General features: G+C 47.9%; 1 long non-coding RNA gene across 1 annotated transcript in view; it reads right to left on the bottom strand.

Moving 5' to 3' along the window:
* The window catches only part of LOC127582236 (uncharacterized), a 60,449-nt gene that overhangs the window by 5,633 nt on the left and 30,216 nt on the right, over window positions 1-24,600 (bottom strand). Inside the window, exon 2 of the long non-coding RNA XR_007958086.1 lies at window positions 1,590-1,653. This is a non-coding gene — a long non-coding RNA (uncharacterized LOC127582236). The remainder of the gene's footprint in view (window positions 1-1,589; window positions 1,654-24,600) is intronic.

Here is a 24,600-nt window from a genome sequence, read left to right as displayed (position 1 = left end):
TTTACTCTGAGGTTTAATTCCTCTCCCCTACATTGTGTAGAGAAGGAACAACCAGTGGTCCCAGAGCCAGTGTTATAGGCACTCCAGGAATTTGGGTATGTGCAGCCGAGGTCATTTGCAGGTCACCACGCTCGCATTCAATTAAAATGACTGTCAGCAGAGGCAGTGGCACACAGTTTAGGTTCTGTCAGGGTCATATTCACAACCCTGGGTTTAGCAGGTGAACAAGCTGCTCCATTCCATGCCAGGCCAGGAGGCAGTCTGTTCCTCAGCCAGCTCTCTCTCTGTCTAAAGTTGACTGACAGTCGGTATTGAGTCAACTAATCCGAGCCAGGGTGAGGGCAGTAAGGGTAATGGGTACGTTTGTACTGGAAGTCAGGAAATCACCCAGAGTTCTTGTTCACAATCATTGTCCAGTGAGTCCCACTACAGTGCGTGTATGTGTTGCACTTATGTATACATATGTATATATACATGCTACATATGTGTACATACATAATATGTGTATACAAATTTGTGCGTGTGTGTGTACCTGTATATATGTGTGTTTAACTGAGTGCACCATTTTGTGCACATGTATGTCAATGTAGGTGTTAGCATGTATGTTGTGTGTGCATACATGTGGATGTTAACACATACAAAGATATACACATGCACGTTGGCCATGTGCATATATAAACATGTGTGTATATTTGTATGCAGGTATGTATGTTTAAATGCATGTATATGCGTGTGTATTTGTGTGTACACATGTATATGACCCAGCGGGTCACAAATCACTTCCAATCCCAGAGAGAAAGGGGGATGGGAGCTGAAGGGGGAAGTAATTTTAAATGACTGCAACACCTGCTGTGGGAAGTTCCAGCTTCCAGCTGATCGAGGGGAACTGAAAACCAACCACAGACACAGCCTGACTTCCAGTCCATGGCTTCTGATGTCTGGATTTTTTCAGCAGCTTCACACTGCCTCAAGCACCCTTTATGGCTGAGGCAAATGGATAGGGGTAGCTCACGATTCCGGTTGACATACCTGGCAACTCAAAAGGTACGTTAGCCTTGGAAGGAATACAGGAATGACACAGGAGCATTATACTTATCACGAAGACTTGAGGGACAGAATGCCCTCCTCCTGTTCTGATGAGCAAAAGAATCGAGGTAATTTCACTGGGTGCTGGAAGTCAGGTCTTTATTCTCTAGGGGTTGGGTTTTCTGTGGTTAATATTAACCTGTGACCTGATAAGGGCCATACATTCAGCTGGAGCCTGGAACCAAGGCTTGGGTTAGGGCCCTAAGGCGTGTGAGTGTGCGGTGGATAATGCCTCAGTGATTACCTGGGCGTGCGGTGGGAGGGGCAAGGAGGAGGTGGAGAGTGACACCTGCTACCAACACCTGGCATGTATCATCCATCACCCTGGATCTGCCACTTGACTCCCAGAAATGCAAGGCATGATTAGTTGTGAGTGAGATTCTACCCTGGTCACCAGGACCCCTCTGCGAGGTCAACCATCACCCAATTCAGTTCCCCCAACCTCTTGTGACAACATCCCCAATCCTGAGGAAAGAAAATCACCATGTTTCTGCAGGACGTACCGTGGTCTCGGGGTTCCTCAAACCCTTTCCCAGCCTGTGAGGCACTCTTGCAGTCTGGTTATTGCTGTAATATAGGAAACATAACAGTCAATTTATGCAAAGCAAGATCCCACAAGCGGCAATAGGATGCGGGCTGACGATTAACCAGGGCAGCCATCCCAGCAGAAGGGTCTGGCTGTAACCGAAGGAGGGGGAGGGTGCTGGATGACCCACACAGCCGCTACCCAGGAGGGAAGCCTGAAGCTCCATGCAAACCCTTCATTGACTGGGCCTTGACTGGCCCACAGCCTCAGTCCCGGAGCGTGGGGTGGGTGTGAGGGTGAGGTGGGGGTCCTCCCCTCTACTCACACTCAGGTATCTGACCAGCATCAGAAGTGGAACCCAAAATGTGTGAGGGATTGATCACGGGGATTTGAGCAAAGTGAGTCAGGTTGGGATCCAGTGTAGGTTGGGAGCGCAGAAGTGACGGTCAACATGGTGCATGTTGGCCAAAGAGTTTTGGATGAGCTGAAGTTATAAATGATGGAAAGTGGGAGGGAAGCCACATGAACAGGATATTACTCAGGATAAGCAGGGAGCAGGAGTGGGACTGTTGGGATGGGAAAGAGATTGGCCTCATTTTAAACCCACCCTCATCCCATTACCACCATTTGGGGGCAAGGAGTGAGAACTGTAGCATTGTGCCCAGGGGCCTCACACATTGGGGATCTCATACTGAGCAAAAGGTCTTTGATGAGGGCTATGAGCAAATATTGGAAGACAAGTGAGAAACTTCTGTAGGGGGTGAATGGGGAAATATGGTAAATATTGTGAGTAAGGTCAACTACTGGGGGATGCAGGCAGGGAGCAATGCTGGGGAGGAAGCTGAATGTGGGGAATCGTTTCCAGACCCTTCAGAATTATCTGAGTCCCATGTGCCCTGTTGTTTACTGAAGTTTCGGAGCTGGTTGATAGACGCTAGAGATTTATAGTGGCGATAAGGTGCCAGGAACAAAGCTTGTTGTGCAGAAGTGAAAACATTATTGTTGTTTATCTACCAAATCCTTGTCAGCACAGATAACGCAGCAGCTAAACTTTGATCGTGAAGTCCCACTGCTCCTTGATTTAGGGTGTTGCTTCTATTCTAACACATGCCGCCCTTGAGATGACTGCGGTGCACATCAGACGATTGTCCATCTCTTTGCGGGCTGTGCATTTGCTAAGAAAGTCTGGACAAAGATGCAAAAGTCCTTGTCAAGGTTCATCCCGAGCAGCTGCGCAACAGCTGATCCATGGGCTGATACCAAGACAGACATCAACTACTGCTGGAAGATCATCAGCTCGGTGAAAGACTGCCCGGAACTTGTTGGTCTTCCAGTACAACAAGATGTCCGTATGGGAAGGCTGCAGATTGGGACATTCCAGGCTGCAGGAGTACATGCTAAGGGATGCACTAGCTTGCTGCAGCCAACACAAAGCCTTTGTGGGGAAGGACTGCAGTTTAGGGTCCTGCTACTAGAGAACAGTGAAGGGCTGTGTCCCGTGTAACAGCCTCTCAGACACTTCATGGGTATATTACCAAAAGGGGAAACAGGTTTTAATCCATTGTAGCAACACACACAAAATGCTGGAGGAACTCAGCAGGTTAGGGAGCATCCATAGAGGGAAATAAACAGTCGATGTTTCGGGTCAAGACCCTTCATCAGGACAGTTTGTTTTATTTTCATGAGAGTGTAGATATTTGTGGGGTGATCTCATTCAACCCAATGAACGGATAAGGAAATTCAATACAATAGTTAAAGAGAAAACATTTCCTCTAATGGGAGAGTCTAGATCAAACGGGGCCACCTTATATTTAGAGCAATGTTTGAATTTGAGATAATGGACAAATGGAATGGATATCTATTATTCTATAATGTATATCAGGACATTACCTTCCACTGCCCAGCTGAGCCTCTGCTCTGGCTGCAACTGGTCAACCAGTTTGCCAAACATCCTAAGATTAGATATTTTCCTCACTTAACATTGAAAGATCAAAACCATGGTCTTCAGTCCCTGTCCCAAACACTGTTTGGTAGCCACTACTTTCTGTCTGAAAATGAAGCAGATTTTTTATAATCATTTTTGACCCTGAAATGAAGTTCAGGTGCCTCGTAGGCACCAGCAGTAAGGTGGCCATTTCGAATTGTCTTACATTGCTTGGCTCCATCTACACCCCAGCCCTTGTACAGATAAAGCCCTCCACAATGCCTTCCTCTAGGTGTGGTTATTCCAGCATAGTCTGGCCAATCTCCCTCATTCTCGGCTTCATAAACCCAGGGTCATGCAGACCTCTACTACCTGGGTCCTACTGTGCAATAAGCACCCTTCACCCACCTACCCCACCCTAACTATGCTACTGACCTACACAGGCTCCAGAGCAAGCAATACTTCCGTTTTACACTTCTTGTCCTCATTTACAAATCTCACCATGGCCTCATTCCACCCTTTCTCTATGATCTCTTCCAGCCCTTCAGGCCTCCTCTATAACCGTCCTCATGAATTTTATTGTTCCACTGCTGGCAGCTGTGCCTTCCCTCCCAAAACCTTCATCTTTCCTTCTCTCTCTCATTCTCTCTCTCTCTCTCGCTCTCTCTCTCGCTCTCTCTCTCGCTCTCTCTCTCTCCCACCCCCCACCTTCCCCCCACCCCACCCCACCCCACCCCACCCCAAGACTTATCTCTTTGACCATTTTTGGCTATCTGCTTTAATATCTCTTCTATGTCGTTCAGTTTCATTTCTTTGTTTGATAATGTTCCTGTGAAGCTTTTGGGGATTTTTCTGCTGTGTTGATCACTATAAAATACAGACAGTTATTCTTCAAGTTTGAGAAGGGAACTCGATCCTGTCCTTGACTGCTCTTTCCAGGAGAGGGAGCCACTGCATGGGGTCAGGCAGCAGAAACCTTCCGCTTTCAAACAAGAAGTGAAAAGGTGTTCCCAAACTTTACTGTTGCCTCAGCTGGGATCCCTCAAAGTGGCAGAACGGCAGAGGTGGAACATAGGACCTACCTGGCCTGTTATGGTGGCATCCTGCCAACATCCACCCTTCGAAAAGGTGAGCCAATGCAAAGCAGTGGAGCCTCTATCCCGACCAACACCAATCCTGTTTGGCCTAATCCTGTGCTTGTTGTCCTAAATTAAATACCCGTCTTGAATTTAATATTCTTGTCCTTCTTTTCAAACCCTTTTCAGAGATACAGCTCTCCATGTCTTTTCTTTTAATTATTTGTTTGGTGTCTGAGCACTGCTGGCAGGCCAACATTTATTGTTCCTCCCTAACTGCCCTCCAGGAGGTGGTGGTGAGCTGCCTTCTTGTACTCCTGAAGTTCTGGCTTGCACCATCTCTAACCTCCTCCAGATCTACTGTCAGATCTTTTCTCCCCATTTTTAGTTGGTAGAGCATCCCTGATCTTTCATTAATTTTTCAGCATCAGGACATTGCTTGCAAGGGCATTGCATCTATTGTCAGGGAAACAAAGGACTGCAGATGCTGGAATATCTAGATGAAAACCACTATGGTGCTGGAGGAACTCAGCAGGCCAGCATCATAGTGCTTTTCATCAGCATCTATTGTCTATCCCTACCGAGGAGGTGATGGTGCATCACCCATAACTGAATGGCTAACTAGGTCATTTCAGGGAGCATTTAAAAGTCAACCACATGGGCTGATCCTGGAGTCACATATAAACCGATCTGGGCAGAGATGTCAGATTTCCTTCATTGAAGGAATTAGTGAACCAGATGTTTTTAATGGCAATCCGGTAGCTTTTGTGGTCATTGTTACCAAGACTAGTCGGTCTATATGTCCAAGTTCCACATTAGTTAAATTTAAATCCTACATTCCACCATTGCCAGCTGTGACTTCATCACAAACTCCTGAACTCTGGAAATCCTTCTATAAACCTCCCCACCTCTCCATTTCTCTTTCTTCCTTTAAGGTGCTCGAGATCCACCTATTCGATGAGTTTTTGTCACCTGTCCATAGGACCAATTGTCAAATTTTGTCTTATGTACACTGCAGTGAAAGGGACGTTTTGCTGTATTTTAAAGGAGCATTCTTTAAAGGTGAGAGACTTGCAATTGAACACTCAAAGCAACCGTTGCATGTGTGATCAGTAGAAATTCTTGGACACTGCATTGCTTCTTAAACCCCTCACAAAGTGCCAGCTTCTCTCTGACCTAAGTCACGCTGATCCTAGAGAGGGTGAGCAACCTTCCTGTTAGCTGAGTTCAGGGCCCACCAGAGCCTACTGCCCTTGTGATGGAATAATAAGAACATTATGTGGGTCCCCAGCCACTGATACAGTTCACCTTCCCTTCACTCCTCCATCATCTGAAGGAAAGCTGTCTGCAAACACACAGAATGACATGATATCAGCAGCTCTTTGACCGCAGTAAGCTCTCTGTGGAGCTCACAATTGTTCTCCATTCAGTCCAGGCTGATTTGTGTTCGGCAGCAATCCCCTTGTTTGTGACTCTTGCAGGAAATGATTGCTGCCGGAAGCCAAAATCAACACATTGTTTGTTCTGTGCTCCACTGTCTGGGTACTTCACTGACCCTCACTGGGCTATGGATTCCACACACACTGACCCACACACACTGACCCTCACTGGGGGACAGATCCCACACACACCGACCCTCACTGGGGGACGTGTTCCACAGACACTGATCCTCACTGGGGGATGGGTCCCACACACACTGACCCTCATCGGGGCATGGGTCCCACACACACACCGATCCTCACTGGGGAATGGGTCCCACACACACTGACTCTCACTAGGGGACGGGTCCGACATACACTGACCCTCACTGGGGGACGGGTCCCTCACACACACTGACTCACCAGACCAGTTCAAATGATCCCAGATTTTTATACACGTTCTCAAAATGCTACTGTGTCAATTTGACTCACATTCCCTGGATCATTTATCCAGAAACAGGACCACGACAGCCCTAAACGTTCTCAGACTAAGAATGGAAAGAGAACTGTGCTTGATCTTTTCCACACTCTCCCTGCTCAGCTCTCTGGCTGGTGATCTCAAAGAGAAATCCCAACTAATTCTTCTCCCCTTTCTTATCAAGTAACAACAAAAACAACTCTTATTTATACAGTACCGTTAGCATCCCTAGGCCTGGGACAGGACAACTCACCTGAGGCTTCACCAAATGAAGGTTTTTAGGGAGTGGTTTCGAGGGTGCGAGAGAGGTAAATTGTCCCAGGAAAGGAATTTCAGAGCTTGTGGGCTTGAGAATTAACAGCAAGGCTGTCAGTGGTGGAATGGTGTAATTTGGGAAAGTGCGTAAGGTCAGTGTGTAGGAGAGCAGAGACCCTTGGGTGCAGGGGTAAGGTTGTGCTGGAGGGAAGGTTAGAATCAGTCCTCTGATGGAACACCCTTGGGAGGCTGATGAACCCAGTGGCCTGGGTGTCACTTGTCATCATGGAAGAGATTGATCTAAAGCAAATTAATAATAACTCTTGAGCAACAGGGATATATCGGGGTGAGAGAAACATGAGTGTATGGGAACCGGGTTGAGGGGAAGTGACTTTGCATTCCATCACCATTATACCCACTGCCTGGCAAAGGCACTGCATTTCTCCACCGTATCTGGATCAGTCATCTCATTTCAGGCACAGGACAGGAGCTGCTCAATGAGGAAAGCCGGAGGCTTGCTCAGTCCCCCTCTGTCTAAGTTAGAGACATCTCCTGGATTGGTCTGGGGTCCTGAGGCATTGAAACTTACACCTCCAGGATATAGCTCTGAGGAAAAATATTGGCATGTTTAAAAATAGTATGTGTTTTCTTCAAACAGTTTCATCTGTTAATTATAAAGAAATATCAGGGGTGATATTTGACTGGTAATTATTCAATCTGGGAACAAAAGTGCCTGTTCATTTTCTGAACGGATGCAAGTAAACCAATAGGAAGGGGCAGTGGTGGTGTGTTGGAGGGGGCCATGGTTGGAAGTGGCAGTTCTCAGGTTGAACCCTCCAGGGCTGCTCCTCTGAGCCTGTGGTGGTTCATCTGGTAGCATTTCTGAGTTGGAAGGTGGACGGTTCACAACCTATCGTGGTGCCTGAGCGGCTGGTGCTCTAAGTGAGTGCCACGCTTACTGAGCGGCTGGTGCTCTAAGTGAGTGCCACGCTTACTGAGCGGCTGGTGCTCTAAGTGAGTGCCACACTTACTGAGCGGCTGGTGCTCTAAGTGAGTGCCACGCTTACTGAGCGGCTGGTGCTCTAAGTGAGTGCCACGCTTACTGAGCGGCTGGTGCTCTAAGTGAGTGCCACGCTTACTTCACCCATTTTCTTGTGTCAGGTAAATCAAAGCAACCAACCACCACCCCACCCCACCACCCCCCACCCCCACACTTCCATTGCAGCAACATAACGTTCACATTTCCCTGATTTATTCCTCTATCTCCTTCATATTTGGGGGCCATTCTAAACAACGAAGGAACAGGGACTTTCTTCTTCCTTAACACAAACAAAGGGTTTAGCCTTTGGACTCTACAGTCTGTCTGTTGAACTAACTTTTGGCCAATGTTTTTACCAGTCTCCACTGCCCCCTTCTTTTTACCTTTCCTATCCTTCTGAATACAGTGCAGCTTTGACCAATTAATTCCCATCCCTAACTATGTTTAAGCCAGTTTTCAATTATAACAATTATATTATCTCCTGTGCCAACTTGTCCCTGTAGTGAATTGACTTTTTTCTGTATCACGCTCTTCACTTTCCAACACAATGTCAGCCAGCCTTGCTTTTTCACTCTATCTAATCCCCGCTCTTTCTACACTGTCCCTTGCTCTGTTGTAGTTTGTTGCTCCGAATTTTCTACATCCTTTTTTCTCCTCTCCTCCTGTATCCTGGTTCCCCTCTCCTTGCCAGATTAGCTGCATTGTCCTGAAATGCTTTGGATTTCCCTTATCTTCCATGGGCGAAGTTTTGTGTGGATTTCCGCTTTAGTACCTTTTGTAGACCGTGCTGTGCTCAGGAAGATCTGATTCGCAACACCACCTGCAAATCTGCTGAGCTATTGTGTTCCCAGTCATTTGTAATCCTTCTGCTCCTCCTGGGAGAACACATCCTCTTCAGGACACACAGACATAGCACACAAGCCACTTCCCAGTCAGCTGTGGCTCAGTAGCTTGTACCCTCACCTCTAACTCTGAAGGTTGTGTGTTCAAGTCCCAGACTAGTGACCTAGGCTGACATTCCTGCTGTGATACTGAGGAAGTGCGGCATCGTCAGAGGTGTTAGCTTGTGGAAGAAACATCAAGCTGAGATGGATGTAATGAACCAGAGAGATGTTCTTGGAATGCTGACTAATATTTCTCTCTCAGACAACATCACAAAATAAAACAGATTATCAGCTCATTATCACATTGCTGTTTGTAGAGTTTGTTGTGAGCAAGTTGGCTGCTCTTTTTTCAAAGTGATTTTGATTCAGAAGTACTTCCACTGACTGTAGACAGTTTTGGGACATCCTGAGGACATAAAAGGTGCTACTGAAATGCAAGGTTTTTCCCATATCCCTCACTTGCACTTTACTAAGCGCCAATTTTGGGATCTGAGACGGAGGAGATGGGTTCCTGCAGCAGCACACACAAAATGCTGGAGGAACTCTGCGGGTCAGGCAGCATCTATGGAGGGAAATGAACAGCTGATGTTTTGGGTCGAGACCCTTCATCAGGACTGGAAAGGAAGAGGGCAGAAGGCAGAATAAAAGGGTGGGGGGAGGGGGAGGAGCACGAGCTGGTGGGCGAGAGGTGAATCCAGGTGAGAGGGGGAAGGCAGGTAGGTGGGGGAAGGGGGTAAAGTGGGGATGATGTGAGAAGCTGGGAGGTGACAGGTGGAAAGAGCAAAGGGCTGAACTAGATGGTATTGGTGTTGGTTTATTATTGTCACTTGTACCGAGCTACAGTGAAAAGCTTGTCTTGTGCACCGATCGTACAGGTCAATTCATTACACAGTGCAGTTACATTGAGGTAGTACAGAGAGGACAGTGGATCGTGAAACAAAGAGAAGGAGGTGGGGAACCATAGGGAGAAAGGTGTGGATGATGGGCAGGTCGTCAGGGAAGGGGAGGGGAAAGAGAAGGGGTAAAGGGACCAGAGGGATAAGGCAAACAAAGAGAGCGGTGAGGCATTGGGGACGGGGGGAGCGGTTACAGGAAGTTGGAGAAATCGATGTTGATGCTGTCAGGTTGGAGACCAAGACGGAATATGAGGTGCTGTTCCTCTAATCTGTGTTTAGCCTCAACTTGGCAGTAGAGGAGGCCGTGAACAGACATGTCAATGGGTTCCTGTGCTCTGCATCAGGACAATTCCAAACTCCAGTGCTGACCTGGCATCTAATCTCTTTGAGGTGATGAACCTCTGGAATTCTTTACCCCCAAGGGTTGTGGGGCTGGATCACTGGATGTATTTCAAGAGGAAGCAGATACATTTTTGAAAGATTGGGGAGTGGGCACAGAAGAGGAGTTGAGGCCTGGGGCAGACCAACCACGGTCATATTGATTGGCAGGGAAGGTTTGAGGGGTTTGGTGGCCTTCACCTGCCCCTATCTTCTTGTGTCCTTGTGGTGCCTGATCTGATCAGGGTGGCACTGAGCACCACAGGGTAGGCTGTGGGATGGAGAGTGTGGCACTTCACTTAGATTCTGAGCTACACTGGGACAAAGGCAGCCAGGTTCCAGCCCCAGGGCTGAGTCGGCTGGACAGTGTCAGCTTCTGAGTGTAGGGTGACAATGCTCAATGTGTTGTCCTGCAGCCACTGAGTGCTGAGATTCATGTGTCCTGAATGGGTCAGTGTAGGACAATGGAGACAACTGTCCATCTATAAGACACAACCTGACAATGCGATTCAATAATCTCCTCTTACCTGCAGCACCAGCAACACTCAGGAAGCTTGAGTCTATCCTGGGTAAAGCAGCCCATTTAATCCGTGCTTTGACCACCATGCCGTACGTTCACCAGCCACAGACAGTGACCACATGGTGTCCCACCAATCAGGTACACTGCAGCAACTTCAACAGCACCTCCCAAACCTGTAATCTGTCCCCTCCAGAGGGACAAGGGCAGGGGCTGCACGGGAACATCACCTCCTCCAAGCAAACACCAAACTTGCAACCATCTTGGCCGTTTCTTTACCGTTGCTGGGTCAATGTTCTGGGACTCGCCACCTGACAGCAGTGCAGAGTACCTGGGACACACACAGAAGGGGCTCAACATCACCTTCTCAATCAGCAGTACATGCTGACATTCTCAGCGGCGTCTGATTCCCAGGAATGAATACGGATATCAGGGGATGGTGGGCTTCAGAAGTCATAAGGAGATAAGAATGTAGAGACAGCAGGAGCAGGTCCTGCAGCCCCTCGTGCCTGCTCCGCTGTTCAGTAAGGTCACGGCTGTTCTCATTACCACATTCCAGCATGAACACTGTATGCTTTGTCTCTTTTAATACCTAAAAATCTATTGATCTCCATCTCCAGACTCTGAGAACTTGGGCTCAACACCTCCCTGAGCAATTGGATCCTTGACTTCCTGACCAACAAATCACAATCAGTGAGGATAGGCAGCAACACCTCCGCCATGATTATCCTCAGCACTGGTGCCCCACAAGGCTGCGTCCTCAGTCCCCAACTCTACTCCCTATACACCAATGACTGTGTGGCCAGGTTCTGCTCTAATGCCATCTACAAGTTTGCAGATGATACCACCGTAGCGGGCCATATCTCAAATAACGATGAGTCGGAGTACAGGAAGGAGATAGATAGCCTAGTGAAATGGTGTCATGACAACAACCTTTCCCTCAATGTCAGCAAAACAGAAAAGCTGGTCATTGACTTCAGGAAAGGGGGCAGTGTACATGCACCTGTCTACATCAATGGTGCTGAGGTTGAGAGGGTTGAGAGCTTCAAGTTCCTCGGAGTGAACATCACCACTAGCCTGTCCTGGCCCAGCCACCTAGATGCCACAGCTAAGAAAGCTCAGCAGCGCCTCTACTAACTCAGGAGGCTTAAGAAACTTGGCATGTCCCCTTTTAACCCTTACCAATTGTTATCGATTCACCATAGAAAGCATCCTATCTAGATGCATCACAGCTTGGTATGGCAACTGCTCTGCCCGTGACCAGAAGAAACTGCAGAGAGTTGTAGACATTGTGCTGCACATTACGGAAACCAGCCTCCCCTCCATGGACTCTGTCTACACTTCTCACTGCCTCAGTAAAACAGCCAACATAATCAAATACCCCACCCACCCCAGACATTCTCTCTTCTCCCCCCTCTCACAGGGCAGAAGATACAAAAGCCTGAAAGCACGTACCACCAGGCTCAAGGACAGCTTCTATCCCAATGTTATAAGACTATTGAACAGTTCCCTAGTACGATAAGATGGACTCTTGACCTCACAATCTACCTCGATACAACCTCGCACCTTATTGTCTACCTGCACTGCACTTTCTCTGTAACTGTAATACTTTATTCTGCACTCGGTTATTGTTTTACCCTGTACTACCTAAATGCACTGTTGTAATGAATTGATCTGTATGCACAGTATTCAATACAAGTTTTTCACTGTACCTCAGTACACGTGACAATAATAAACCAATTTACGAATTTACCAGTATATTCAGGACAGAGCCTCCAGAGCCCTTTTGGGGAGAGAATTCCAAAGATTCACCACCCACATTTCTCCTCATTTCCTTTCTGTGTGGTCCACTGACAGCAGTGGGAGCCTTTTCCAACTGCTCAGATGCTGAGCTCCATCAGTGGCCTCCCACCACTGAACCCTAATTGGGTGTTGCCAACTCAGCATAACCTCACGAGGCACAAGAGGGCCCAGGTTACTCCCTGCTGCAAATAGTTTGCTTCCGGACGAGTGTAGATAAAGTTTCCAGCACATTCTCAGCTTCCCGGCTCACTCCAATCATCACTTTGTAAGCACACAACTGGAAATTATACTTCAACCCTCACTTCAGTCCATTGACGGTGATGATCCTAAGCCTCATGTTTCCGGCTCCCACAGCCTGCCAGACCGACCCAGCACACTTCAACCTCCTACTCACTGCATAACCTCACGTGCTGACTCTATACATGGCACAGGTCCCACACACACTGACCCTCACTGGGGGACGGTTCCCACACACACCGACCCTCACTGGGGCACCGGTCCCACACACACTGACCCTCACCGGGAGATGGGTCCCACACACACTGACCCTCACTGAGGGACGGGTCCCACACACACTGACCCTCACCGGGAGATGGGTCCCACACACACTGACCCTCACTGGGGGATGGGTCCCACACACACTGATCCTCACTGGGGGACGGGTCCCACACACACTGACCCTCACTGGGTTACAGGTTTCATCTTCCCCAACCTTACTATTATTTAAATTATATGCTTTTAGTAGCTCTAAGTTTTTTTATGTACAGTAAAGTGTGGTGGTTCTCTGGAGACACCAGAAACTGCGGATGCTGGAATCCAGAGCAACAAACAATCTGCTGGAGGAACTCAGTGGGTTGAGCAGCATCTGTGGGAGGAAAGGAATTGTCAACATTTTGGGTCGAAACCCTACTATTACTGGAATTATTTTCTGGAAAAGAAATCCCACCATAGGAAATATAAGCCAGTAACGACAAACAGGAATCTGCCAGATTCACTACTGGTTGATTAATGTCCCCTAGCGAAGGAAATCTCTCATCCCTACCCAATACCAGCCTGTATGTGACTCCTGTCTCACATTTATGTGGTTCCTGACAGCCCTCTCAAGGGGTCATAAGAAACTCACTGTCAGCAGTTCAAGACTTCAATAAAATGGCAAATGGGGAGAAGTGAAGATGGTTGCAGAATTGAGCACCACACCCAGAGGCTTCATTAACTCAAGGCAAAAGAGGCCAGTGGAAGCATTGATGGTGCAGTGCATAGTAAGTGGTGGTGTTCTGTGGGAGTGCTGCACTGTCAAAAGGGCAGTACTAAAAGGAGAACCGGACTGCAGGGGGGTAGTACTGGGGGACGAATGCCTTGTCAGAGAGGCAGATCCGAGGAAATGCTGCACTTGAGAGGATCGGTGGCGAAGGAGGATCTCAATGTATTAGCGTAAGTATTGAAAAAGGCTGCAGTGTTGGAGGGGCAGTACTGAGAGAGCACGGGACTGTCAGAAAGGCAGGACCGGGAACCCTCTTTCCTCGCAGAGGGACAATGCTGAAGGAATACTGTTGGAGGGGTAGTACTGAGGGAGTGCTGCACTGTCAGAAGGGCATTGCAGAAGAAATACTGCATGGAGACACCAGAGAATGCAGACGCTGGAATCTGGAGCAACAAACAATCTGCCGGAGGAACTCAGCAGGTCGAGCAACAATTGTGGGAGGAAAGGAGTTGGCGTTTCGGGTTCGACTCAAAACGCCAACAATTCCTTTCCTCCCACAGATGCTGCCTGACTGGCCGAGAAATACTGCATGGTTGGAAACGCAGTCTTTTGGATTAAGTATTAATCTGTGACCCTATCCGCCTTACAGCTAAACATATAGAATCCCACAGCCATGTTTTTGAAGAAGAGCGGGGGCTTTTTCTCTGATAATTGTTGATCAACGTCTCTTAAAAAAAATGTTTAGCTGGTCATTACTATGTTGTCATTTGTGGAAGTTTGTGTGTAAACAAGCTGTTATGTTTCCGACTCTATAACAGCGATCACACTTCACACTTCAATGGTCGTAAGGCTCTTTGGGACAGCCGGAGATTGTGGAATGCGCAGCTGAAAGACAACCTCGTTCTTTTTATATCAGTGGGAAGGTTGGACCTAAGGCTCGATGCTGATCTTAAGTCTCCTCCATTTGCAGCTGGCTCCACTTGACACTTGATCTATCTCCTCCCAGCTGGGCTGCCCTTCAATCCCAATGAGAGGACAGCCCGCCTGCAGAGTTATACCACACTGCAATGAGGATCCCGCCCAGCTCAGGAATCCACAAAAAACTCAGACAGAAATAATCCCTGTCTTTTGGATCGGAAATTTGTCCCAATAACCAAGAGGTTGAGAGCTCATTATCCCAGCTGCAGCTCACTGTGAATGTTTATTCCTACAAATCCACTGGATCATTAATGACATACAATGCATTAGCCCTAACCCTAACACAAGCCAAGCACATAGGTGCAATCACAAGGGAGGCGCGCCAGTATCTTTACTTTCTTAGAAAGTTAATGAGGTCCGGCATGTCATTGAACACTCTGTCAAGCTTCTACCGGTGTACTGTTCAAAGTATCCTGACCGGTTGCATCATGGTCTGGTAGGGCAATTTGAATGCGCAGGAACATAGAAGCTGCAGAGAGTATTGGACTTAGCCCAATATATCACAGGCACATCCGTCCCCACCATTGGTAGTATCTACATGAGGCACTGCCTCAAGAAGGTAACATCCACCATCAAAGATCCCCACCATCCAGCCCATGCTGTCTTCTCACAACTGTCATGGGGCAGGAGGTACAGAAGCCTGAAGTCCCACACCACCAGGTTCAAGAACAGCGACTTCCCTTCAGCCATTCAATTCTTGAACCAACCAGCTCAACCCTAATCACTACCTCAGTATAGCAACACAATGACCACTTTGAGTATTTTGCACTACAAAGGACTTTGGTTCTTTTTAATTGTGTTCTTTCTTGTAAAATTGTGTATAATTTAAGATTAATTTATGTTTTTCTTGTGAATGCTGTGTATCTGAAGCTATGTGCCTGTGATGCTGCTGCAAATAAGCTTTTCATTGCACCTGTGCACACATGTACTTGTGCATATGACAATAAACTCGACATTGACTTTGACGAATGCATAAAGTACAGGGCACGGGAAGAGGCAATGTGACCCACTATTGCTGCTCACTCATTCTATCTCAGCACCATCCTTCTGTCCCTTTCCTTCTCATACAAACATACAAATTAGGAGCAGGATTGGGTCACTCGAGTTTCCTATGCCATTTGACAAGGTCACAGCCAATCTGATTGCAACCAGAAATTTGAACTTGCTTTTACCCATGGTAACCTTTCACCCCTTGCTTATCAAGTACCTCTCTAATTCCGGCTTTAAAATATTCAAAGATTCTGCTTCCTCCACCCTTTGGGAAAGAGAGTTCCAAAGACTCACAACCTTCGGAGAGAAAAAAATTTCACCTCATCTCTGCCTTATATGGTCCAAGCCTTAATTTAAATAGTGACCTCTGGTTCTGGATTATCCCACAAGAGGAAACATTTTGCACTCTCTCAAGAACCTTCAGTATCTTATATGTATCTATCAAGTGGCCTTCTCACTCTTCTAAACTCCAGCTGATACAAAACAAGTCTATCAGACCCTTTTCCCGTTAGACAATCCATCCATTCCAGGTAATCTTCTCTGAACTGTTTCCAACGCATTAACATCCTTTCTTAAAAAGGGAGACCAGCATTGTACACAATGCTGCTGATGTAGTTTTATCAATGCCCTGTATAACTAAAGTGTATTATTGTACTTTTGTATTCATTTCTCCCAGCAACATTGTTAACCTGCTCTACCTCCACACTAGCCTTCTGCAGATCATGGCTCAGACACCCAGAGCCCTTTGCATCTCAGAGCTCTGCAATCTCTCACCACTTAGATCATAAGCATCTTTATTTTTCCTGCCCATATCCTTTGGAAAACATTAGGACTGCCAGGAAGCCATTCAGCCCCTCCAGGCTGCTCCGCTGTTCAGTCGTCATGGCTGCTCTCAACCACAACGTCATTTACCCACCTTTACTCCTTTTATTCTTGACAAAAAATCTGACGCTTTTGCTCCTTAATTATCCTTCAGCATCCTTTTGGAAGAGAGCATTCCAGATTTGCACTGTCTTACTCAATTGACTATTAGACAATGAAGTGAATCCAGGCTTTCAACCACATTTGGCATCATTTTTGAGTCAACCCTGCCCTCAGCCACAGCATGGCCACTGCATTCGGAGCCCAAAGCCCAAGTCTGATCTTTCTTCCTCTCACTGACCTGGCAGGAAGTGAAACAAATTATGCCTCCCTCCCACCACTCACTTATTTGCCATCGGTTAAGTCAGCACAGTAGAGAGGAGTGGTCTTGGATCTGTTAAGCCAATCAGGATCCACACCAGACCAGGTAAGTATCCATGGTGCCAGCCCAAGACAGCAGCTGCAATGATTCAAGTTTAGCGCAGTGCCTGGGAGAAACACTCCCCACTTTGACATCACCTCACTCAACAACCTTGATCTCAGCGGCTGAGGAACATTAAAAAAAATGCAGATGGTGGAATTCTGAAATAAAACAGAAAATGCTTGAAACATTCAGCAGGTCAGAAAAGAGAAACAGAGTTAAAGTTTCAAGTTCCACAGACGCTACCTGACCTGCTGAGTGTTACCGTCATTTTCTGTTTTTATTTGATCTCTTTGATGGTAGTGACAGATTCATAGAGTCTAGAGTCATAGAGTCATACAGCATGGAAACAGGCCCTTTGGCCCAACTCGTCCATGCTGACCATGGTTGGTCCCATTTGCCTGTGTTTGGCCCATATCCTCTCCTACTTGTCCAAATGTCTTTTAAGTATACCTGTCTCGACCACTTCTTGGGAGAAATTGGTGAGAGGGTTTGATGTCTGGCCTTTGGAGAGTTAGCTGAAGCTCGGTGGGGTGTCTCGGAGTCAGAGGGACTGTGGGTTCAAGCCCCACTCCAGACACAACAGTGCAGTACTGAGGCCACACTGCAATGTTGAAAGATCAGTCGCTCAGACTGTCTGCCCTCTAAGGTGGATGAAGGCTGGAGAGGCCTGGTGGCCTACTTGTGTTCTTGTGATCCCATGGCAATTACTTGCAGAAGATCGTGGAACCTCTCAACCAGCTTACATAAGCATTAGACTGCCGTCTGTTGAAGCTTGCCATTGAAAGTCGCTGCTGCGTTTCCTGCAGTACGGGGGTAACTACATATAAAGTGCTCTGAAGATGCTGACTCTATAGAAATGTCTTTTCTTCTGGAAATCCTGCCATGTACACGAGCCCAGCACCAGTGACCAATTCCGTCTGGAGGAGTAGTTGGCAGTGCCAGTGCGAGCATCTTGTGTGGCACAGACAGAGAGAGAGTGGGGTGAGGGAGTGCGGTGTTGCAGTATACCGGGCACATGCAGAGGTCAAAGTATGGTAAGGACTACAGTCGCAGTGTGACTGACAGAAGCTGGGCGATCTGTGCACTCCCTTGAATGTCTATGCAAAACAGCAGCAGGCACGAAGTGAAAGAGACCCTTCATTATCCCTCTCTCCCTCACCCCCTCGTGTCCCGAGAATCTAAATCCATTGACAAATCCTTTTGGCTTTCCAAAACAGCTCCCAGGCATTCTACGGACTTTAGAGCCAAGGGGCTTTTAATCGGCAGTCCCCCACCTCAACCTTTATTTTATTAAAACCGTTATTTATTCAGTCGTATGATGTTTTTATTCTAACTGTTCCTTCATCGGTCTGGCGAGGAGTTCAGGGCCAATCATGTTAGTTGGATTGTCACTAATGTGCTGTGTGAGGCTTTCAAAGCAATTGCAGAGACGCATTGAGAAGAGACAATCGGAGTCTTTGTGCCGGGCCAGCCTTTCACTGGCGGAATTTCTGAGCTGAGCAAGATTCGCGAACCCTCCCAGGAATAAAACAAAAAGAAACTTAAACTCCAATCTGCCCCCTCCCCCCGGATCTCCAGCAGCCTGCCCGGCTCCCCACCGACGGCAGATGAAAACTTGAGTTGGGGGAAGGGGCTGCGATTCCCCGGTACGGACTGGGTCTTGTGCGTCCATCTCTCTGCCCCCCACCCCCCACTCACACACACACACACACACACACACAGAGGGGATACAGAGAAAGGGTCTGCTGGAGAATCCCCCAGCACACCCCACTGGGCGGCCTGACATTCAGTGATAAGCGGCGATAATTGATTTGTCACTGAGTAATTATTTAAGCTGTTACACGAGGTCTTCCATTCCGCTATTCTCATTTAATTTCCCCCACCCCTTTCTCCATCCCCAAAGACGGAACGACATCTCGCTGGGCTACTGACTCATCCGCCACCCAAAGGTCTCGACCCCCAAGCGTCCACTGTCCACTTCCCTCCACAGATGCTGCCTGACCCTTCATGCTGCCGGTTCCTCCAGCATTTTGCTTTTTGTTCCAGGTTCCAGCATCTACAGCCTGCTGTGTCCCCCAAGTGGACAGCAGTGCCAGTTCGATGCTCCACCAGGGAGGCAAGCACGGCCTTGGAGCCATGCAACACATACCCTTCGGCCCGTCACGTCCATTCCGTCCGTGGTACCAGTCACCTAAGCTGCTCTGGGCGGTGGAAGCAAGATAACTGCATGTGCTGGAAACGGGTGCAGCAAAAAATCTGCTGGAGGAACTGGAGGTCGAGCAGCATCTGTGGGGGTGGGGGGATGGTTGACGTCAGTCCTGATGCAGGGTCTCCACCCAAAACATCAATCATTCCTTTTCCCCCACGGAAGCTGCTCGGCCGGCTGAGTCCCTCCAGCAGATTGTTCGCCGCGCTGGGCGGTGATCAGGGACTCCAGCTGGTCAACTCTGGGGCAAAGACGTCCAGGGCTGGGAGTGAATGGGATGGAGACTGTGCGGTTGGACGCGGCCCCTCCAGGCCCCAAGATGGCTGCGGGTGTAAGTACCGCCCCGCTGGGCACTGACGCGGGCTCCACCTCTGGTCTCATCTCAGACGGGATGAGGTGTCAGAGAGCCTCCGGTTGTGGGCGAGCTGAAGCCATGAGATGTTCCCACCCCCCTCGGGCGGGGAACCGTACGCTCGGGGGCCCAGCGAGGGACGGCTGAAGATTCGCCCCAGGCTCCGGGCTAGGCCTCAGATGGGGGAAAGGCTGTGGGGAGGTAGAGGGGAGAGCAGATGGGGGGAAAGGCTGTGGGGAGGTAGAGGGGAGAGCGGATGGGGGGAAAGGCTGTGGGGAGGTAGAGGGGAGAGCGGATGGGGGGAAAGGCTGTGGGGAGGTAGAGGGGAGAGCGGATGGGGGGAAAGGCTGTGGGGAGGTAGAGGAGAGAGCGGATGGGGGGAAAGGCTGTGGGGAGGTAGAGGGGAGAGCGGATGGGGGGAAAGACTGTGGGGAGGTAGAGGGGAGAGCGGATGGGGGGAAAGGCTGTGGGGAGGTAGAGGGGAGAGCGGATGGGGGGAAAGGCTGTGGGGAGGTGGAAGGCTGGTGTGGGGGAAAGTGAAAGTTGGGGCTGTTGGGGGGGGGGGAAGAGCCAGAGAATTTTGAGGGAATGGAATGGGGAAGGAAGTTTGTGAAGTGGGAAGGAGCTGAAGGGGAATGGGAATCATTTAGGCCGACTGCCCTCTGGGGGTGTCCCTCTGCTACCCACAGCAGTGCCCATCCACAGACACATGGTTTCTGCCATCAGCTTGCCCATACCAAACCTGTGGGGTGGCAGCAGAGATTCAGCAAATAATCTGTGGCAACACTTGTAGAGCAGTACTCAGCGAATGACAGTATAAAGAAGCACTGCAATATTAGCAGGGCAGCACTGAGGAGGGTTCGTTGTTGGAGGGTAGTCCTAGAGCCACTATTGGAGGGTTAGGACTGAGGAGTGTCACATTGTCAGTGTATCTGTACCGAGAGAGCATTGCACTGATCAAAAGGCATTTTCAGATGAGATATTTAACCAAGGGCCTCTGAGATGGACACAACCGATCTGGGGAGAGTTCTTCCTGATTTCTAGTCAGTATTTATCAAACACCATCACTAAAACTGATCATTTGGTCATTGTCACATTGCTGTTTGTGGGAGCTTGTGCATAAAACTTGTACAGTAACTATATTTAAAAAAGGTATTGCACAAATTCTAAAGTATTTTGGGACATCCTAAGGTGATGGGTTGCATGCCAGACCTGCTCAATTGTGGAAACACTATCAAGCAAACATGAAGATCTATGCTTTATGATTCTGTGAAAACTGCCACATTAGCCACAATATAAGGCATTTGTATACCCAGGTTATCACAGATACTAATCATGACAGATTTCCAATTCCATTTCTCTATCCTGACACTGGCATAAGTTCCAATTGTGACTCTTCTCCACAAAACTAGATATTGCTGCCAGGCTATTCGACTAAAGTGAGTGTTGCAGCTAACTTCAATCCATCTCCATTCTATACATAAACCCATTGATTTCAAGCCCTCTTTGGCTGTTTCTCAGGATCAACAACAACATGCTATCCCTCCCATTTGCTGGGTGAGGTGACTGATGAGGTCAGCATGGACCTGCAGCCTCTGTCACAAGTGGGGTGGAAGGTGTTTGACGGTGCAGGTGGGTAGTTTAGGAGATGGTGTGCTCCTTCTACCATTCATGCTAAGCTTCTGCAGGTTACCAACAAATGGGCTTGAGAGTGCTATACTGAAGGTAGCTTCTTCATTTTGAGTGGTCATCGGCTAGGGGTTTGCAGGATTTTGAACATTTTCAAGGAGCCTATGAAAATATCCTTGACTCATTTCTCTGATAAACTTGATAATCTTTTACCACAACAGAGTTGGTGTCAGATATGCACATGATGTGGCTTGTCTGAAGGACAGATTGAGTTAATTAGGGCCTCAGTGTTGGGGTTCTTGGCCTGACAGAGGATACTGATGTTGATTTGCTTATCCTGCCAGTGGATTTGATGGAAACACTGGTGGTGGTATCTTTCCAGTGGTTTGGAGTGTCCACTTCTCAGAAGCATATAGAAGGGCAGGGATCACTGCTGCCTGGTGGCCCATTAGCTTTGTGCTATTTACTTAAATGCAGCCTGTAACTCACTCATGGGTATCTGTTATTCTATGTGTAAATCACTCTTCATTCCTGAAACCCTGAGTAACTGGCTTGTAGGTATCTGTTGTATCTTGTGTTTTGAGTACGAGGAGTGAGAGTTCAGAGAGGGGACTCCGCCCTCAATCCTCTGGCACTGTGCTTTTCCCCTAATGCTGCACACGCTCATCAAAAACTCATGTCTGCCAGGATTTTCTGGGGCTGGATCTCAGACCGTGTGAAAATGTGATTTTCACATGAATCCTGTGTGTTTTGTTAAGGTATCATGTTTATGCTTGAGTGTGGCTGGCTGAGCCCTGACATGTTGGACACACATGAGTAAGTATTTCAATTCACCAGCTCCTCCCCACCCTATGTTTCTGTTCCTCAGGCTCACACTCTCCCACACTCACAGGTGCGGGCTTGCCTCTCTGCTCTGTCACCTGTGCACCAGCTCCTTTTGGATTCCCAGACCTGAGGTCTTCCATCATTCTGTACATTAGCAGAAGGACTGACACACACTCGCACACGAGTGGCATCGGGCAGCTCACTCCACTGACAAGCGCTGAAACAGAAGCAGCAGTCCCCACCCTCGTGACTGGCCACACGTAGGACGAGGAGAGATTGTATCGCGCACGGCGGCAAGACATCCCACAGCGCTCCGCAGCCAATGAAATACTTTCTGGAGTGTTACCGCCATAATGTAGGAAGTGTGACAGACAATTTATGTACAGCAAGATCCCACTAACAGTAATGACATAATGACTAGTTAATCTGTTTTTAGTGATATTTGTAAATGTTGTCTGACACCCTGGGGGTAAACTCCCCTGCTAATATCTCCTGTAATTCACTCATCTTTTTACATCTCCCTTAGGGCAGACAGGGCTTGGGTTTAGAGTCTCACTTGACAATTGACACTCGTGGCAGTGTAGCACTCAGTTATTGCTGCACTAGACTTGCCAGCATGGATTATGGGCTCAGGGCTCAGAAGTGGCCTGCTGGCTCAGGGACCAGTACTGACTAATCACAACCCCTGCTTACAAAGCACTCCTGATATTTGCCCAAGCTCTTTTCTCAATTTTAAACATTATGTTGCAGATATACCTGTCCTTGTCATGTGTCTGTCCACAGTTCCCCCAATCAGTCCTTCTACCCACTTCTTACTCTGACCTTTTCTACATCCTTTGATTTTCATTATTCTACCAGTGGCAATTCTCCTTGCAGATGCTTAGACTTAAATCTTAAGAATTCCCATCCTGCACCTCTTTCTTTAAGATGAACCGTAAGATCTACCACATTGACCAAGTTTTTGATCACCTATTCCAATATTTGGGTGTCAAGTATTCTTGATTTGTATTGCCTAGAAGAGAAGTGCAGATAGAATAGAATGGAAGAAAGTTGATGGTTGAAGCTGGACAAGAATGGGCAGGATAGGACAGGTGAAGGCCAAATTGCAAGCATTTCCCATGGCAGAGAGTTTCATTCCCTGTCTTTGTGCTTTTAATTTAAAAAAAACAATTGATTTGTGGTTGAAAGTTTGGAGTGAAACTAAGCCTCTGGGCTTTTAAATCTGGAGGGTGTGATGGTGAAGCAATCAGAGAGGTCATTTAATGCACACCCTCAGCCTCTCTGTATCTCCCCCACCTTAGCAGCTGCGTCACTAGGAGAATGAAGCTCAGGCAGGCAGCGAAATGCCGATCTTAAGACCATAATAAGACATAGGAGCAGAATTAGGCCATTCAGCCCTTTGAGTCTGCTCTGCCATTCAATCATGGATGATTTATTTTTCCCCCTCAACCCCATCTCCTGCCTTTTCCCTGCAACCTTTGACACCCTTACTACTCAAGAACCTATCAACCTCTGCTTTAAATATACCCATGACTTGGCCTCCACAGCTGTCTGTGGCAATGAATTCCATGGATTCACCACCCTCTGGCTAAAGAAATTCCTCATCTGTTCTAGAGGGACGTCTGTCTATTCTGAGGCTGTGCCCTCTGGTCCTAGACTCTCTCACTACTGGAAACATCCTTTCCCCACGTCCACTCTATCCAGCCTTTCAATATTCAGTACGTTTCCATGTGTTCCCCCCTCATCCTTCTGAACTCCAGCGAGTACAGGCCCAGAACCATCAAATGCTCCTCATATATTCACCCTTTCATTCCCGGGATCATTCTTGTAAACCTCCTCTGGACCTTCTCCAATGCCAGCACATCCTTCCTTAGATAGGGGGCCCAAAATTGCTCACAATACTCCAAATGTGGTCTGACCAATGCCTTATAAAGCCTCAGTGTTACATCCTTGTGTTTATATTCTAGTCCTCACAAAATGAATGTTAACATTGCATTTGCCTTCCTTGCTACCGACTCAACCTGCAAGTTAACCTTTAGAGAATCCCACACTAGGACTCCCAAGGCCCTTTGCACCTCTGATTTCTGAATTTGCTCGCCATTTAGAAAATAGTTTACGCCTTTATTCCTTCTACCAAAGTGCATGACCGTACACTTCCCTACACTGTATTCCATCTGACACTTCTTTGCCCATTCTCCCAACCTGTCCAAGTCCTTCTGCAGATTCCCTGCTTCCTCAACACTACCTGCCCCTCCACCACTTTGTATCATCCGCAAGGGCCACAAAGCCCTCAATTCTGTCATCCAAATCATTAACATATAACGTGAAAAGTAGCGGACCCAACACCGACTCCTGTGGAATACTAGTTACGGGCAGCAAACCAGAAAAGGCCCCCTTTATTCCCACTCTTTGCCTTCTGCCAGTCAGCCCATCTTCTATCCATGCTAGTACCTTTCCTGTAATACCATGGGCTCCTATCTCGTTTAGCAGCCTCATGTGCGGCACCTTGTCAAAGGCCTTCTGAAAATCTAAGTAAACAACATCCACTGACTCTCCTTTGTCTATCCTGCCTGTTACTTCCTCAAAGAATTCCAACAGATTTGTCAGGCAAGATTTCCCCTTAAGGAAACCATGCTGACTTTGGCTTATTTTATCATGAGTTTCCAAGTACCCTGAAATCTCATCTTTAATAATGGGCTCTAACACCTTACCAACCACTGAAGTCAGGTTAAGTGGCCTATAATTTCCTGTCTTTTGTCTCCCTCCCTTCTTAAAGAGTGGAGTGACATTTGCGATTTTCCAGTCCTCCGGAACCATTCCTGAATCTAGTGATTCTTGAAAGATCACGACTAAT

The sequence above is a fragment of the Pristis pectinata genome, chromosome 23 (genome assembly GCF_009764475.1).
Source record: "Pristis pectinata isolate sPriPec2 chromosome 23, sPriPec2.1.pri, whole genome shotgun sequence".
NCBI lineage: Eukaryota > Metazoa > Chordata > Chondrichthyes > Rhinopristiformes > Pristidae > Pristis > Pristis pectinata.
Note: the sequence above shows the minus strand (reverse complement) of the source record. Positions and strands in the feature narration are given on the sequence as shown.